This window comes from Silurus aristotelis, assembly GCF_946808225.1.
Source record: "Silurus aristotelis genome assembly, chromosome: 1".
Classification (NCBI taxonomy): Eukaryota; Metazoa; Chordata; class Actinopteri; order Siluriformes; family Siluridae; genus Silurus; species Silurus aristotelis.
This window is the reverse complement of record NC_139574.1, coordinates 12,725,447-12,742,686: the sequence shown is the minus strand read 5'-3', so window position 1 is coordinate 12,742,686 and position 17,240 is coordinate 12,725,447. Positions and strand designations below refer to the sequence as shown.

Genomic DNA, 17,240 nt, shown 5'->3' with positions numbered 1-17,240 from the left:
CTAAACTCTGGAATAGTCTTCCTGACAGTGTTCGGGGCTCAGACACAATCTCCCTGTTAAAGTGCAGATTAAAAACATATCTTTTTAGCAAATCCTACACATAACACGTCTCATTATAACCTTGTGCTCTAGAACATCTGATCACATGCACATTATCAACTTGCGCTGTTAATATCATGAACAGCAGCTATGCTAATTCCTTATCACTGCTTCTCTTTCTCTACCAATCTCGAGGCATCCTGAGGTTGCTCCAGCACCAGTCACGTCCCACCTCATGAAGATTATGGACCTTTAAAGAAGTAGATGCCGCCCCCGCAAACATCCCAAACCATCTAGAGACGTACCAGTGCCAATTGGATCCCAGTTCATGTGGAGTTTGGACACTGGACCTCCTGGAGTGTTTAAAGGCTCTGGCATGGAGAAGCTGGTGTTGGATCTGTGATGATCACAAATGTTGAGCTATTTTATGAGTTGCTCAGTAGCTCCTAGTTTTATAACCACAATGACTGTAAAAGACTGTAGAAAGAACATTACTTATAATAACACACTCCAGTACTCATGTTAGTTCTCACTCTTCAGTGTTGTGTATTGTTTAAAGACTATAATTACAGTCTTGATGTCACCCAAATGAGGATGGGTTCCCCTTTTGAGTCTGGTTCCTCTCAAGGTTTCTTCCTCATAACATTTAAGAGAGTTTTTCCTTGTCACAGTCACCTCAGGCTGCTCATCAGGGATAAATGCATGTCGTTCACCTTAACACTTAAAATTTTGTAAAGCTGCTCTGAGACAATGTCTGTTGTGAAAAAACGCTATAGAAATAAACTTGACTTGAAACTTGACAAATATAAAAAAAAAAAAAAAAAGATTTGTACGACTTAAATTTGTTGAAAATTGCATACCTGAATATGCATTTCCGTTATGTTAAAAGTAAGTTACTGGAACAAACATCTTTAAACAGATAGATATATGAAATGAAATGCCAGACGCAATCCTGAACACAGTTCCTACTCAGAACATTCTCTATTGATCCTGACAGAAGTTGAGACCGGATCTTTGAAGAGAGAGATTTTTTAATAATAATAATTTTTATTAATAGCATTGGCCAAACTATTACTATTTTTTTTCGAGAGGAAGGAACAGGGGGGCGTGTGTCAGTCAACTTCAGACTTTAATACCATAATAATGACAACTATTCCAAAGTCAGATGCTGATTGGTTCACCTGCAGTATTTCTCAGGAATACAAGAAGGGGGGAAAAAAAAATAATTGTGCCTTTATGTCTGCTATTAACTAAAAAAATTGTCCCTCAACTCTGACATTAGAGTGCATTAAAATATTATTGAGTACATTGTATTTTTAAAACCTCAGAAATAGCCTTTAAGTATCAAAAGGTCCGATTTAAGCATCAGTCTTCTGGCTTTATCTTAATTAAAACATTTCTAAATCTAGTAATCAGTAAGAGTTTGAAGATGAAGATCGTGACAACAATCGCAACAACTGCAGAACGTTTTCAAGAAAAGTGAAGCGCCGTGTTTTTCATGTTGTCGATCCATGTAACGTTACAGTTTGGCTTCAAAATCTGATGTACAGAATTCTTTTGCCATTTAATCATCCGGTTGTACATAAGATACACCCGCATGCATAGCAGCTGCACAACGTTCCCCATTCATTTGCATGTCTCTACCGAATAATCACTGGAAAGGTGGGCGGGTTCAGACGCTTCCTTGTCGGTTTCATCAGTCTGTTTGGAGGAAAGTATAAATCAGGGCTAAAAGACTGGTTTACTGTCGTCCTCTCCCTCTCTCCAATAGATTTTACACTCCTCTGATGTGACTGGATGCAAACACAGCTGACTATAACACATCATTACTACGAAGTCAACATCTAAGTGTGTGTTTGTGTGTGCAACAGTGTTCTCTGCAAAATAAAGAGAGTGAGCACAGCGGCCAGACGTTAATAAACTCAATTCAAAGTTCTCAATTCAATTGTTAGCTGGGTTTCTGCAGGTTTTGCAAAGTAAATTTTAAGACTGTTTAAGATTATTAAGAATGAAATGTAGGACCTATATCACGACATCAAAAACACACACACAAATACGTTGTTAGTAACTGACCTTAACCGAGCCCTAACCTAAAATTTTACCTTTGTGTGAACATTTTCCCCATAGCTGAAAAATAAAATCTGTTTTACGTTTATGTGGTGGAAATCCAGCTGATTGGCTGTTGCATGTCGATCTCATTTGTAGTCATTATACAGCAAATTATATTTGGACTAGCAAAAGAAATATCTACAACACCACAGGAACGAACATACAAAAATTTTCTAAAATGCTACAGGAGCATTTCAATGAGTTACATAGACATCGGAAAAACTTTTTAAGACCTAAAATTAGATTTTTAAATAAAAAGAAAAAAAGACCTTTGCATTATAGGCAAAAGTCAGTCCAGAACAGAGGACACTGCCAATGTGTGTGAATGAATAAGTAAGTGTGTGTGTGTGTGTGTGTGTGCTTCTATAATGATGATTTACTAAATCACAGAATTTTAAGTGAGGCCTTACTGCTGCCCATTGCACCGAGCTGTACAGTTCAATCTCTCCACACTGAGGCACATAAATTCACTGGTAATTCCTTGTTTTCAGGTTTTAATTTAGGTTTAAAAAATAGCATCAACCACACAGGTGTCACTCCCGCTGGTGCAGCAGGTCCGCCTGGTAATTTCTTGGGTGTGGAGGTGAAAAGGGAAAAAAAAAAGGGAAAATTGAAAATATTTGAATTGCAGAAATGTAGTGTGCTCACATGCAAACAACCTCTGACCGCATTCCACAAACACCCCGACTCCACGAACGGACGCATTCCTCACAGACACGCAGAGAAATTTGTTAGTGTTCACAGCGATAACGATTGCACTTTGTTTGACTGCCAGCTGGGGAAACTGTGTCCCATTGTTACGCCGTACGGCTTGATCGACTGCTCCCACAACCATCGATACCACATATCAACGTCTCACATGTCACTCTGTCAACTGGAAGATTAAACTGGAGCTGCCTTCTCGAAATCGAGTTTCACCTGGACTCGATCAGAATTCAAGATTATATTAATTATCACCAAAACTAATTCCTTGGAAGTGGAAACATATTTGGATATAAAGCTCATTCTGATTCTGAGTAAATGGGCTGATTAAGTTAATTATCTGATCAAGGAAAGGCTAAAAAATGTATAATGGAGAATATATACATATATATATACACATACATACATATACAGTACAGACCAAAAGTTTGGACACACCTGCTCATTCAAAGAGTTTTCTTTATTTTCATGACTATGAAAATTGTAGAGTCACACTGAGGGCATCAAAACTATGAATTAACACATGTGGAATTATATACATAACAAAAAAGTGAACTGAAAATATGTCATATTGTAGGTTCTTCAAAGTAGGCATCAAGAGAATGCCAAAAGTGTGCAAAGCAGTAATCTAAGCAAAAGGTGGCTACTTTTTAAGTTGCAAGAAAAATGAGCGAATGATTCACGGTTCATGTGCGTGCCGAACCGTGAGTCAATCCGTCGCGTTTAAATCATGGTTTATATAAAGAACTGTGCGAAAGTCCACATAAGTAAACTGCTTTTTACCCCTGATTTTCAATGCTTTTTCAATTTTCAATGGTCCATGCAAGACAACGCTTCAGGACATCTTTGTACAGTCAAATTGCAAATCCAATTACAGATGTGGGATTTTTTTCTATCTATTTTTTTCTATTAATTTTTGTGTCCAGCCTACAGTTCATCTCGATGACCATGTTAGCAAAAGAACTAAAAGTACAGTACAGATAGCAAACTGTTGTTTGCAGTCTCTCAGAGGATACAGAGTTATTTGCTGAAGCCCTGCTATATTGGTACAATCAAGACATAAATCAACATTCCGATGACTAGAAATGAAAAAAAGGAAGCCTTTGATTTTCCATCATCATTCTCTCAGCTCAAGATACATTTTTCTTGCTTTGTAGTTTTCACTGCCATCTGCTGTGGCTCAATCATAAGCCTTACCCTTTCCCGACTAACCCAACCCTCTCTACTGAGATTGCACAGAGCTCTCGAGTTGCCTTTAGCCTGCGTTGAGACCGGCAGCGGATTTCTTCACCTCATGTCACTCGAATCGCTGTACCCCGTTCGCTAATGAGTGTTCCTATCTTTAGTGCACTGTTGGTTGCTATGGATTCATACAAAAAACAATATTTAAAAAATATTATGTGTGGAACCAAAATGTGGTCATTAATGCTGCCATCCCTCACCCTATAGAAGTATTAGTAGCCAAATCCCTTCACATTTGCATAAAGATAAAAGACAGATAAAGCGAAGAAATCGCATGATCACGTACGGTTTTGAAAAGCAAAAAGGTACTACATAGAGGCGTTCAGCCAAAAGCACGGGCTCCGCTCAGTCATTTGTGGATTGACCTTGCTCTGGTGTCTGACTGGTGAGAAGGCCCCCACTTGGATACTGAAGCATAACCACAGGGTGTATTTTTGGAAAAGATTCAGGCCTTCATGAAGAAATTTCAAGCAGCTTGAGAGGATTCTCCTCATACAAAAGCGATGTGGCCTCAAGCTTAACTGTGCAACTAAAGGCTGTTTTTGTCTTGTTTTCCTCTGGATACCTATAATTTAAAAGAATTTCCTTTTTTAAGACAGGCGATATTTTCTCATTCAGGTTTGCTAATACAGGAGAAGCATTCTGGCTTAAGTTTTTATATATTTTCTACCTCACCATTAATGCATATGCTTTGTTATGTATAATATGTGCATCAGGTTACACTTTATAGAAGAATGTTTGTGGAAACCTGACCATAAGGTTTGCATGTGCTTTTTGAAAGTCCCATTCCACATTTTGTTCCTAGATGTTCCACTAGATTTTTGACTGGGCAGTCAGCGTTCCAATTCATCCAAAAGGTGTTCAATAGGGTTGAGATCAGAGCTCTAGAGAAAAGGCCACTTAAGATCTTCTTCTCCAATCCATTTGAAGCATAAATTCATAGAGGTACTTTGTGCACAGAGGTATCGTCATGCTGGAACAGGTTTGGGGTCTCCTAGTTCAAGTGTAAGGAAATGTAATGCTACAGCATCGAAAGATCATATACAACTTTGGGCCTTCAACTTTGTGGTAACAGTTTGGGGAAGAATCACATTTGGCTTGGAAAAGTCTGGTGTCCTAAAACTTTTGCCCATATAGTGTATTTGTGACTACAGGATGTTCTTTACATCCCATACATCTGTTTATCAAACGCTGCTTCAGCTCATTGAAATCAATATCGTAAATGTGCACAAATATTTTAGAAATGCAGCGTAACAATCCAGTAGCAGGACATTTCCAGTCGAAAAACAGTAATAAGAAGAACAGATAAAGGGTGCGGCAGAAAATCGATACGGTGTGATGAGTCACACAAAAGCTTTGGTAATGCTTCTAGCTCAAGACACTGGGCTTCTTCATGAGGTCTGAGCAGAAAAAGCTGTGTGCAGTTTTCAGATTTGAGACAGAGGCAGCATACAAGTATTCCAAATAATCAGTCCTAAAAACAGACAGACAGACAGACAGACAGACTGCTTCCAATCCTGTTTTGGTGTTTAGGAGAGAAGTGGCTTCACCGTGAGTCAGCAGTACAGGCTCTCAGACAACAGAAGCCCACTTCATCTCTTCTGTGCAACACATTTGACATTTCAGGTCAATAAAAAGGACTGCACACTATCACACTATTGCAAACTTATCATAAAACTTAGCAGTTGCAGTCGGAATGGGATGACAATCTATTGCAGTGCAGAATGCAATTCATAGACTGTTTTCGAGAGGTCAGAAGAAACCCAAGAACACAGAAGAAATCCGATATGGCACGTCAAGAACATGCAAAACTCGAGAGCCGAGAACCAAAGAGTCTCCTCGTTCCAGAAACAAAAGTGCAGGAGGTGGAGTCAATCCTGATCCAGCTCCTCTGCATTGAATGAATCAAACCAAAATAAAATCAAAAAATAAATAAATAATTCCAAGCCTTGATGTATAGCAGAAGTCTGAATTGGTACTGCAACTAGTCCTTCACTGTGCCATAAATCATAAGCAGATTTGCTTGAGATCGAGATACTACCAGGCTGATCTTAGATCAACTGATCACCACAATTTAAGCAAGTTGGTCAACTAATACACCCAAATATTATATAATAATTACAGTACAAGAGTTTACTTTTGCTCGCAATATTACTCACACTTTCATGCAAAAACACAGTTGGAATAAAGACCATGTAGGAAATAAACTCTGCACTGTAAAGTCTAGAGAGGTTTTATTCGATAAACAAATAAATCACATGTATAATTAGGCAATCATTATTTATTCATATATGTTATTGAATAAACATTTAATTTATAATAAACAAAAAAGTAAATATACACAATCTGGAAGCCTCCCTTATTCTTTTCTTTTAGGCAATTCCATTTCATTTCTGCATATTCATCATGGAGGACATATCTATATAACGTCATGCACTGATGTCTGGTACAGATGAATATTGGCATGATAAACCCTAAAGAATAAATAATATTTTGGTGTTTTTGCCATTTTTCTACCAAATCTTATTCATGAACAACCCAAGTGGCATGTGATATTGCTAACTCTTGTACTGTATATGTATACTATATACACACACACACACACACACACACACACACACACATTATTACTTCATTGGCAGTCTTGTGTGACTTCTCACTCCGAGAAAATGCCTTTATGAGGTAAGAAGTCTGAGCTTTATAACCACAATCCATACACACCCAAAAGCCCTGCTGTGTCTTCATACAAACAAACCCATGCTCTTTCCAAAAAGTCAAAGTCATGCCTATAGTTCACTGTGTATGATCTGGTACACTGGACACTGCTGTTGTACCAGGCTTTACACTGTTTCCCACCAGACCAAGGTAAGCTGGGGTCAAACTCAAACATAGAAACTGGATACCAATTGTTTATAATCCATCTGAGTTTTGCTTAACCAGTTTCAAACACCCTTACAATGTTGTGTCAGCTGCTGGAGGGACAACAACCAAACGTGCAGGCAATGATCAGAGCCAAGTCACTCATTTAGTAAACTATCACTGATTTAACTGGCAAGTCCTCAAAGCATTTGCGTCCTGTATGTAAGTTAAGCAATTTATTACATAGACAGATGTATGGAAAGACAGAGGACAGATATATGGACACACAGACCAGTATACAGACAGACACAAGGTCAAATTAAAATGAAGATTGAGGGAGGGACAGACATGTTGTTAAGACTGACGGACAGCAGGACAGACATGCAGAGGGACCAACAGAAAGAGTTCAGCAACAATCAGACCACAAATCATTTTTTTTTAAAGCTTCAAGAATCATTAACCTGTCAATATATAATGAGAAACACTCTTATCCTCAGCACTTCACTATCTCTTGGAAAACTTTTATACTTTTACTTTAGGCCATGGATCATTGGCTCATGTCCTGAACCTGAAGGTGTGTTTGATACCAATTGTGCTGAGGCTGCAATTTTAATTCCCCCCCCCCAAAAAAAAAAAAAAAATCAGCCCAGATTTCAGATCCTACTTGTCTAATTATTACATGCAAACATTTAGCAGTTTTGTTTTTCCCCTTTAATTTGTTGCTGGAGAACCTCATCTGAACTGTTAGTCGATTAAACTATTTGCTCATCTTTAAGCAGGTGCTTCAGACAGATTGATCTGTAATCCTGCTGGACAGAAATGAGATTTGGGTCCTGATGTAACAACATCATGATGAACCAACATGTGTGATTCGAAAGAAAAAAAAAAACCGTGTGCAATCTAAAACTGAAGATCACATCAGGACCCAAACACGTGTCCACACGCGAGCAGAGGCACTCCTCTAACATACCAGTGAGAGTTGTCGTGTTTGGGGAGTTCAACACGCACAAGCAGCCATGTTTCTTTCCTTGCTATCGCGAGGATTCCAAATCTCGTTTACTCGTTCTTTTTTTTTTTTATTAAGTTTAAGGCGTGAAAATGTTTCGGGGCGCACATTTGCTTCCAACACGACATCCGGGTACTCTTATGACACTAGCCATATATATAGATAACCTGGAGCGGTCCAATTCATACGATATCATCATATTGTATTATAATGTTAGTGCCCATGCAATCTCAGCAGGGCAAAGCCTTGCATAACTCTACAGCCAGACAGCCATATCTCGTGGGCCGTGTCACTCAATGAGTCTGCAGCCACGCGCACGCGCTCGCTCGCTCGCGCACGCACGCACAGACGCCCCATCCAAAGTCAACGGCAAACACATTTAAACAAATCGTTTCACCCGCAAAACCAGCAAGAAACCCATCCCCCATGTCTAATAGTCCCGTGGCAATAGTGCCACAGGGTATTTCGCCTTGCACTCACCGCTTTGTATGCTCCTTTTTTATATTATTATTATTCCCCCGTTTATTTCTGACACTTCCTCGGGCGTCTGCGGTGTCGCTCCTGCGTCGCGCTGATCCCGCCCTCCGCCTCAGCAGCACTACCCCCGTCCCGGCCTCTAACTCTAACACGCCCCGCCTCTCAAACCAAATCCATCCAATCACATTCTAGAATTTCAGACGGACACCTCTGTCGTCCAATCCTGATCACAAACAGGTGATTCTTGACAGTCTATGAGACCTATCTGAATTCAAAGGCAAAAAGTATTGCCCTCTAGTGCGTCCCAAAAGTTCACCCACACACAAACACACACCCACCCCTTTTCTTTTTGTTCGTGTCATTGTTTCCTTTTTTTATTTTTTAATAACTTTTGCACACATCTTATTTGCATAAAACTGATTAAAGATGTAAAATAGACCCAAGCTCTCGACATTGCAAGGCTTTTGCCATGAAACAAAACATAAATATTTTCCTCTTCAAAAATGACAATATGCAAACTTTGGAACAAGAGCTTCATGGAAATATAACATATTTTAATACTGGGGGGGGGTTTTTTGGAAAAGAAAGTACACCCTGCATCAACTATATATTTGTTTGTTTGTTGTTGTTTTTTTTATTTCAGGGTAAGTGCAGGCCTATACCAACCTCTCGAAACATTTAACACAAAACACAGCAAATTTTAATACATGGTCGTTTGTGTTTAAAAAAAGGGGGGGAAACCAACATGTAGAAACAATGTGAGTAAAATTAGAACACCTTTCCTATTCCTACACTCATTAAGAGAGTAAATCACAACCATGTTGTGCTGGTGAGATGCATACTATGCATAATTGGGTAATCATCAAGAAGTAACCCAGTCATTAGGGTTGCACGAGCCAGTCCACTCTTATTGCCGGTCCCAAGCCCAGGTAAATAGGGAAGGTTGCGATAGGAAGGGTATCCAGCGTAACCCGGTTACCAACGACCGTCATAGGTATCGTTAGCCAACAGGGTACCAGTGGAATTTGGGCTACTGTTGGCCGAAGGAGGAGAAGGAGAGGAGGAAGACGTCTACAAAAACAGCAGGGAAAGGAGAAATGTAGGAGAGAGGAGGTTAGTGTGGGAACTTTACATGTTGGTACGATGACTGGTAAAGAGAGAGAGGTAACTGATATGATGGAGAGGAGAAAGGAAAATATGTTGTGTGTTCAAGAGTAGTAAGAGAGTGGTGAAAATGAAGCTGGAAGTATAAGGGGTGATGATAAATGTCATCAGTGTTTATGCTCCACAAGTGGGTTGTGTGATGGAGGAGAAAGAAAAATTCTGGAGTGAGTTGGATGGAGTGGTAGTAGGTGTACCTAGGAATGAACGATTGGTGATTGGGGAAGACTTTAATTGGCATGTTGATGAGGGGAACAGAGGTAATGAGGAGATGATGGGTAGGTTTGGCTTTAAGGAGAGAAATGTGGAAGGGCAGATGGTGGTAGATTTTGCAAAAAGAATTAAAATGGCAGTGGTAAATACTTATTTTAAGAAGAAGGAGGAGCATAGGGTGACGTATAAGAGTGGAGGAAGGTGCAAACAGGTGGACTATGTTCTACGTAGGAGATGCAACCTGAAGGAGATTGGATACTGTAAGGTGTTGGCAGGGGACAGTGTAGCTAGACAGCATCGGATGGTGGTCTGTGGGATTGCTTTGGAGGTGCAGAAGAAGAGGAGAAGAGTGAGGACTGAAAGAAGAATAAGATGGTGGAAACTGAAGGAGGAAGACTGTAGTGGTAAGATTCAGGGAAGATGTCAGACAGGGGCTCAGTGGTGGTGAAGAGGTGCTGGATGATTGGGCAAATACTGCAGAAGTGATAAGGGAGACAGCTAGAAAGGTACTTTGTGTGACATCTGGAAATAGAAAGGAATACAAAGAGACGTGGTGGTGGAATAAGGAAGTGCAGGAAACCATTAGAAGAAAGAGGTTGGAGAAACAGAATTGAAATTGGCAGAGAAACGAAAAAAGTAGGCAGGAGTACAAGAGAAATGCGGCAGCAGGTGAAGAGGGATGTAGCCAAGGAAAAGGCATATGTAAAGCTGTATGTTAAGTTGGACACTAAAAAAGGATTTGTATCGATTGGCCAGGCAGAGGGACCGAGCTGGGAAGGATGTGCTGCAAGTTAGAGCAATAAAGGATGGAAATGGAAATATGTTGACTAGTGAGGAGAGTGTGTTAAAAAGATGGAGGGAGTATTTTGAGCAGCAATTAAGAGGATGAAGAGTATAAAGTCGGTTGGACCAGATGACATACCAGTAGAAGCATGAAGATGTTTAGGAGAGATGCAATGGAGTTTTTAACCAGATTGTTCAACAAGATTTTGGAAGGTGAGAGGATGCCTGAGAAATGAAAAAGGATTGGAATGAAGAAGGATTCAGAATGAGAGGTACAGTGAGGAAAATAAGTATTTGAACACCCTGCTATTTTGCAAGTTCTCCCACTTAGAAATCATGGAGGGGTCTGAAATTGTCATCGTAGGTGCATGTCCACTGTGAGAGACATAATCTAAAAAAAAAAATCCAGAAATCACAATATATGATTTTTTGACTATTTATTTGTATGATACAGCTGCAAATAAGTATTTGAACACCTGTCTATCAGCTAGAATTCTGACCCTCAAAGACCTGTTAGTCTGCCTTTAAAATGTCCACCTCCACTACATTTATTATCCTAAATTAGATGGACCTGTTTGAGGTCGTTAGCTGCATAAAGACACCTGTCCACCCCATACAATCAGTAAGAATCCAACTACTAACATGGCCAAGACCAAAGAGCTGTCCAAAGACACTAGAGACAAAATTGTACGCCTCCACAAGGCTGGAAAGGGCTACAGGGAAATTGCCAAGCAGCTTGGTGAAAAAAGGTCCACTGTTGGAGCAATCATTAGAAAATGGAAGAAGCTAAACATGACTGTCAATCCCCCTCGGACTGGGGCTCCATGCAAGATCTCACTTCGTGGGGTCTCAATGATCCTAAGGAAGGTGAGAAATAAGCCCAGAACTACACGGGAGGAGCTGGTCATTGACCTGAAAAGAGCTGGGACCACCGTTTCCAAGGTTACTGTTGGTAATACACTAAGACGTCATGGTTTAAAATCATTCATGGCACGGAAGGTTCCCCTGCTTAAACCAGCACATGTCCAGGCACGTCTTAAGTTTGCCAATGACCATTTGGATGATCCAGAGGAGTCATGGGAGAAAGTCATGTGGTCAGATGAGACCAAAATAGAACTTTTGGGTCATAATTCCACTAAACGTGTTTGGAGGAAGAAGAATGATGAGTACCATCCCAAGAACACCATCCCTACTGTGAAGCATGGGGGTGGTAGCATCATGCTTTGGGGGGGTTTTTCTGCACATGGGACAGGGCGACTGCACTGTATTAAGGAGAGGATGACCGGGGCCATGTATTACGAGATTTTGGGGAACAACCTCCTTCCCTCAGTTAGAGCATTGAAGATGGGTCGAGGCTGGGTCTTCCAACATGACAATGACCCGAAGCACACAGCCAGGATAACCAAGGAGTGGCTCTGTAAGAAGCATATCAAGGTTCTGGCGTGGCCTAGCCAGTCTCCAGACATAAACCCAATAGAGAATCTTTGGGGGGAGCTCAAACTCCGTGTTTCTCAGCGACAGGCCAGAAACCTGACTGATCTAGAGAAGATCTGTGTGGAGGAGTGGGCCAAAATCCCTCCTGCAGTGTGTGCACACCTGGTGAAAAACTACAGGAAATGTTTGACCTCTGTAATTGCAAACAAAGGCTACTGTACCAAATATTAACATTGACTTTCTCAGGTGTTCAAATACTTATTTGCAGCTGTATCATACAAATAAATAGTTTAAAAATCATATATTTTGATTTCTGGATTTTTTTTTTTAGATTATGTCTCTCACAGTGGACATGCACCTACGATGACAATTTCAGACCCCTCCATGATTTCTAAGTGGGAGAACTTGCAAAATAGCAGGGTGTTCAAATACTTATTTTCCTCACTGTAAGTACACTTCAAGGCTCTTCTCTGTTCTGGCACCTCTGGCACCAAGGTGGTGGAATGAACTTTCCCTAGATGTCCGTACAGCAGAGTCCCTGATTATCTTTAAGTGACGACTGAAGACCTACCTCTTCCTGAAATACCTAAATTAGCACTTTCCAAGTTTTTAGAATTCAAGTTATATTTATATTAAGTTTGTAATCTTGCGTACCAGTGTAGATTTATTCATTACTAGAGATTTAAAGCACTTTTGTACGTCGCTCTGGATAAGGGCGTCTGCTAAATGCCGCAAATGTAAATGATTGTGCTGGCACTGGTTTTTTAAAATAAGGGGGATGTGCAGACCTGCAGTAACTACATAAAAATAAAGTTGATCAGTCACACCATGAAGTTATTGGAAAGAGTAGTGGAAGCCAGGCGGAGGGAAGAGGTGACCATCTGTAAGCAATAGTATGGTTTCATGCCAAGGAAGAGCACTATGGATGCAATATTTGCTTTGAGAATGTTGATAGAGAAGTATAGAGAAGGTCAGAAGGAGTTGCATTTTGTGTTTGTGGATTTAAAAAAAGTGTACAACAGGGTGCAGAGAGAGGAGTTGTGGTATTGTATGAGGAAGTCAGGTGTGGCAGTGTATGTGAGGCTGGTGCAGGACATGTATGAGGACAGTGTGACAGCAGTGAAGTGTACAGACTGGTTCAAGGTGGAGGTTGGACTGCATCAAGGATCAAGGTTGGTTTGAAGGAGGCAGATGTAGAGTACATAGGAGTATGGAAATGGATGATCCGCTGTGGCGACCCCTTACGGCAGAAGATAAAAGAAGAAGATGAAGAAGAAGTTATTCATCAGGAAGTGTAACTACCTTAAAAAAAAGCACAACCTTTGGTGAAGTGGTGATCTGGAGCACTTGTGAGTGCTCCTACATTATTCCACAATGACAGGACATCAACCAAGACCTCAGGAAAGCAACTGTTTCTGCTCCTCAATTTGGGAAAGGTTATAAGGCCTTCTCCAACATTTTGAAGTTCTACGGTTGCTGCATACAAATTAAGAGATTTCAAGAAAGTAGCCAATTCGGTAGGCATACCAGTCTGTTGTGGCACAACATTACATTTTTAAAGTTTCATGTTTTTATGTAACATTATTTTAATCAATAGCTGTTTCTTTTTAGCCAATGAATATATTGATGTCACACTGTGCAGCTAGAGGGACAGAGGAATTGACAACCCAGTGCCCAGGTGTGGACTGGAAATTTGCATTTAAAAGGCATGGGTAGTGAGTCATCAAAGACTGCACCTGTACAGAAATTCAGGAAACATATCTTTGGTTTAATATAGGCCAATAACATTGTGAGCTTTTTGTGATTGTGATTCATTGTGATTATTTGATGTTAAATAACAACTGCATGCACTACATTTTGTTTATTCTTGTGAGATCCCACTGTCCTCATATATATCACATTTGCTATTAAATGCTTTGTTTATGTACATCTTTGTCAGTTTATCGTATTGGAATGCTTAACTTTTCTATTGTGTAGAAAGTTTCAGTTTGTCTTACATAAGCACTGATTAGGTGTTTATAAATTACCTACAAGCTCTCTATCAATCTTATCTTTAATATGGTGAATGGTAATATTTTACCTTTAACAAAGGCACCATTAAACAATGGTTGAAGTATGATGAAGAGTCATTCTATCACTCCTGCCACTTCATGTGTCACAAGAACAGATACTTCTAATAAAGTTGCCCTAAAAACATCTAACGTTGTGCTGATATAAACTCAGATTCAGGAAGTCTTATGCTACAGGGGATACAGCAACACCTTTTAATTCCCCGTAACATGAGTGCTGTTGTCCTTATATGCTAATCTGCAAGGAATTACATGATAAGGGAAGCATGTGTCATGATTAAATAGTACTGGAGGGGTTAGTAATATCTTAGCTCCACCCGATATGGATAATTTCTTCTATACTATCCTTGAGCTTTTGGAATCTGCTTTCACAGGTCAGCTTCCCAGAAGGAATTGATAGTAATAAGAGAAGCTAATAGTAAATAATGGATCTGTTTGTTAAGATGTGAAGTTAAACAAAATAGTCTTAGAAAAATCAATAGCAAATATTACTGTATTACTGGCACATAAACACATCTGTAAATGTCTAAAGCAATAATAAAAGAGAAATTATTTTGAGGAAGGATTCCATGTTTTCATAGAATGCAACTGTTTGCATCTGGACTGCATCAAGGATCGGCTCTGAGCCCTTTCCTGTTTGCCGTGGTGATGGACAGGTTGAAGGACGAGGTCAGGAGCATGTCGGTTCTGGAGCTTGAACCCATGACCAATTAATCAGTAACTTAGAGCCAGTAAAAGTGCCCTCGGCTATATTTTGGCTGAGACAAAGTAAGGTGACATGGTCTAAACTGATTCTGTTCCCTTAAAGAGGTTTTTGTTATTATATATTTTTTAAGTATGAATAGTTTTCAAACAAGGGGCCTAGATTATCCTTCTCATCAAAGCTTAATACAATAGCATTACTACTTTACCTGGCACCTGCTCACAAAGTGAACGCTCAACATCTTGTGGAGAAAGCTAATTTTTGCCAGACTAGAAATATGTGTGCAAAATCAGCTTTGTAAAAATCATCAATCATTTGGATCCTGTGACAGATGTCAGTTGCAGGTTGCATCAATAATCCCATGCTGCTTAATGTATATCTCACTTATTAAAATTCAACTTGATCTTGAAAAAATAAATCTGTTGAAAAAGTGACCTGGAAAAGTGACCAAAATATATATGGTCGAAGCAAAACAGTAAAATATGATTGTGAAACAAAATGCTATGGTTTTTCACCGTCATTGATGAAATATTCCCATCTAGTGTTTACTTTGTGTACCTGCTTCTTTTATGCTTATATGATTCATTATGAATTTTAAGAATTGATATAATTTATTTCCGAAATAAATATTGTAATGTTGCATTGAATAATATTATATGATATTATATGATATATAAATTTCTTATGGGGTGGCTGAAATTGTTCTGCTTTGCTAAGTGTGAGAGGTAATGCTGTTTGTAGTTAAATGGTTTGGTTCAGAGATGGCGAGGACATCACTGAAAAAAATCTATTGTTTCCTTAGAATTGTTTTCCTTAGTTTACCTGCATTTTTCCAGGTAAACAAAGTTGGCTATTGCTATTGCTTTTTGCACAAACCCTTTTTTTTTTTTTTTTTTTTTTACATTTTGTTTAATTACAAGGTACACTCCTGTACTCAGTTCTCTCTGCACACTGTACTGTATAATATACAGTAGGTTTACTGGCGGCACTATTTTTTGTATTAGTCCTACACTGTCTTGTGTTGTGTGTCTTGTGTTGCACTGTTTGTACCAGGTTGCACATGATGAGCTTTATGTGGCCAGGACACTTACTAGTCCTTAACTCTGTGTTTTCTGCCATGTTATTTTTTGTTGTTTAATGTAGCACCAGGGAGGTGTTCTGAAGGAACATTGTCTCATTTCACTGTGCACTGCGTCAGCTTTATATGGTTGAAATGACAATAAAAGCTTCTTGACTTGACCTGAACTGATGCAACAGAAATTTTTTTATATTCATTTGGTTGGAGTTTAGTTATGTGGCTTTAAGGAACCTCAAATGTGGGTGAAAAAAAAGTTTAGTAGTCACTAGACTTCACTGTTGCTTTACCTGGTACAGTGTTTACATGTAGTGTATGGTTGATTTGTGAAATTCAAAAGAGTGAGACATTGTAAAAGGTTGCAGTACAGCAGGTAGAAGAACTGGAGAAGTTGTGAGAGATTGGATGTGTGCATGAGACGTATATTGAATAGGATGTTTGGATGGATGATGAAGAAAGGGAACTGTGAGGGAGTGGTTACAGTTCATACTGAGAGGAGCCTGGGATGGGTGGAGAGGAAAAACAGTTATGAGTGAGGACTTCAGATAAATAAGAGGAACTGTTGGATGATCAGGGAGGAGAGTGAACTGTAAAGAAATGATGAATGAAGGCATGGACAGGATCTGTATGAGAATGTTGTCTGCATCTCCTTCTGTCAATAGAAGCACCTTAAAAACTGTGATATATACTCATGCTATGAAATCCTCAGAACTTGCTTGCATCCGTATTTTGTATTTTTTTTAAAGGCTGTTCATTGGTAAACATCTTGAATGATTCTCCACCTGTTGTTTTTTACGAGACCAGACTTCTGTCTTTTTGGAAACTCTGTATGCAACCATGTGGTGCATATTTGGTAGCATAAATTATATACTTGGCTTGTTGGAAATGGTGACAAGACTGAGATTCTGCTGTAGCAGTTAAGACCAATTGTGGTAGCAATGTTTATTGGAAAACATTCAGTGAAGTTTGACTAGCCCCAGAGTACTGCTGCTGCTTACGAACTAGTGACGGGTCGTTCATGAATGATTCGTTCATTCGAGTCTTTAATGTGACTCAGAAGAACGAGAAGTTTTAAAGAGTGATTTGTTCATTTTCTACTGGACGTGTGTGAGCAAAGCATCGCAAAATCTGAGTCATTCGTTCTTTTATGATGTGACTCCCATATACAGTAAGCTCTGCAGTGCATTACACAGGGAACACAACTGAGCAGTTCATCTGATGAGTCCTCTGGTCCGAGTCGTTCTTTTATCCCGTGACTCCCACATATGCTATGAAATTGATTAAAGCATTAAAAGAAAGAACTTAACTAAATGACTCAGTACTAAAAGATTCGTTTCATTCGTTCATTTTGATGAACGAGATACAAAG

At 39.5% G+C, this 17,240-nt stretch overlaps 1 protein-coding gene across 30 annotated transcripts in view; it reads right to left on the bottom strand.

Annotated features, from left to right (window-relative positions):
• LOC310727633 (uncharacterized protein) overlaps nucleotides 1-8,576 on the bottom strand; it is a 74,652-nt gene extending 66,076 nt beyond the window's left edge. For 19 of the 30 annotated variants that reach the window (XM_083544307.1, XM_083544317.1, XM_083544287.1 and 16 more), the window contains exon 1: nucleotides 8,438-8,562. The gene's annotated coding sequence lies outside the window, so the exon portion shown is untranslated. Of the gene's footprint in view, nucleotides 1-8,437 lie in introns of all 30 variants that reach the window. The other 11 variants (XR_014534057.1, XM_083544286.1, XM_083544293.1 and 8 more) reach the window with 4 other exon arrangements.
• Between the last annotated feature and the right edge of the window lie 8,664 nt (nucleotides 8,577-17,240).